Here is a 2,489-nt window from a genome sequence, read left to right on the forward strand (position 1 = left end):
TAGACTATAGTGATATATATTCGTAATTTCAAATGTTTTATATTTGCTTGTGGGCCAAAGAAAAGGCTTCAATGTCTTTGTCTGAGCTTAGCAACATCCCTAGCAACCAATAGAAAAGTTGCCTACCCCCTTACTATATAAGAACATCCCCAGCAGTCATTTTCTACAGTTTTTTTTAAAGTTCTGAGAGAGACAGCACTGCCATTGCTGTGCTCTGTGCTTTCCACACTACATTAGATACATAGTTAGATAGCTTATATACAAACCGGATTCCAAAAAAGTTGGGACACTAAACAAATTGTCAAAAAAAACTGTGCGTAAGGGTCAAGGCCGTAAAACCATACTGGATGCCCGTGATCTCCGGGCCCTTAAACGACACTGCACCACAAACAGGAATGCTACTGTAAAGAAAATCACAGAATGGGCTCAGGAATACTTCCAGAAACCATTGTCAATGAACACAATCCACCGTGCCATCCGCCGTTGCCAGCTGAAACTCTACAGTGCAAAGAAGAAGCCATTTCTAAGCCAGATCCACAAGCTCAGGCGTTTTCACTGGGCCAGGGATCATTTAAAATGGAGTGTGGCAAAATGGAAGACTGTTCTGTGGTCAGACGAGTCACGATTCAAAGTTATTTTTGGAAATCTGGGACGCCATGTCATCCGGACCAAAGAGGACAAGGACAACCCAAGTTGTTATCAACGCTCAGTTCAGAAGCCTACATCTCTGATGGTATGGGGTTGCATGAGTGCGTGCAGGGGCGGACTAAGAACCCTCAGGGCCCCCGGGCAAAATAAATCAAGGGCTCCCTTACAGGCCCCACCCATGTTCTGCTACAAGCCCCACCATTGTCCCGCCTACATGCCCCGCCTCCAGCCACACCCTACACAATCTTTAATAAGATTTCAAAGTTAAAGTGTCACAAAAGGCACCCAGACCTCTTCAGCTCATTGAAGTGGTCTAGGTACAGTGTCCCTTTTGCAAATCGAGCTGCAATGTTATAGAAAAACTGCATTGTTTACGTTCCAGCAATAAGTCAGCCTCTAGTGGCTGGCAGCCACCTGAGGGCTTCCTGGAGTAAAACAGACCTTTGGTCTGGTATCTGACGCTGGACATCCTCACACCCTGCATGATGACCTACAGGGTCAAATTTTTCCCCATAGGAAAGCATTGATTCAATGCTCTCTTATGGGGTGATCTAATCTCAGCGTCCATTAGTAAGCCTCTGTTAGATGCAGTGTGGGCATAACTACTGTGAAGGGGGCACATATCTGGGCATAACTACTGTGAAGGGGGCACATATCTGGGCATAACTACTGTGAAAGGGGGGGAGGCCCTTCACAGTAGTTATTAATCCCTTTCAGCAGTCCCCCCTTCAGTGAATGGGGGACTGCTAAAAAAGGGGTTAATAACTACTGTGAAGGGCCTAGCCGTCTGGGCAACCCCACAGATCATCCCCCACCCACCTTGTTCCACTAATCCGCTACTTGCGGGTTACATTGGGCATGAGTTCAGTCACTTCGGTGCGCAATCCCATCCTTTGGTGCGTGGTCCCGTGAGACCCGTGACCTACAGCGGCGGGTCTTGCAGGATCACGTGCTGCAGGACGGGATTGCCCACCGAAGTGACTGAACTCATTCCCGCGCAGCCCACAAGTAGCGGAACAATTACAAGAGGGGTGGGGAATAGCCAAATTAAAAAATATTTTGAACCAAAAGGTATTATGGGGGCTCTGTGGATGACACACTGTTATGGGGGCTCTGTGGATGACACTGTTGTGGGGGGGGATCTGTGGATGGCACTGTTGTGGGGGGGATCTGTGGATGGCACTGTTATGGGGGGGTATCTGTGGATGGCACTGTTATGGGGGGGATCTGTGGATGGCACTGTTATGGGGGGGGATCTGTGGATGGCACTGTTATGGGGGGATCTGTGGGTGGCACTGTTATGGGGGGATCTGTGGGTGGCACTGTTATGGGGGGATCTGTGGATGGCACTGTTATGGGGGGATCTGTGGATGGCACTGTTATGGGGGGATCTGTGGATGGCACTGTTATGGGGGGATCTGTGGATGGCACTGTTATGGGGGGATCTGTGGATGGCACTGTTATGGGGGGATCTGTGGATGGCACTGTTATGGGGGGATCTGTGGATGGCACTGTTATGGGGGGATCTGTGGATGGCACTGTTATGGGGGGGATCTGTGGATGGCACTGTTATGGGGGGGATCTGTGGATGGCACTGTTATGGGGGATCTGTGGATGGCACTGTTATGGGGGCTCTGTGGATGGCACTGTTATGGGGATCTGTGGATGACACTTATATAGCACCTTATGCTATATATGTGTCATCCACAGATCCCCCCATAACAGTGTCCCTGTGAGTGAATGATCCCCAATACAGGGACTGGGGGCCGGCATCTGTGGTTGTAATGGCAGCGGGGCCCGGTGCAGTCACTGTATTCTATTACACCGGGCCCGCTCACTGT

This window comes from Bufo gargarizans, chromosome 6 (assembly GCF_014858855.1).
Source record: "Bufo gargarizans isolate SCDJY-AF-19 chromosome 6, ASM1485885v1, whole genome shotgun sequence".
NCBI lineage: Eukaryota > Metazoa > Chordata > Amphibia > Anura > Bufonidae > Bufo > Bufo gargarizans.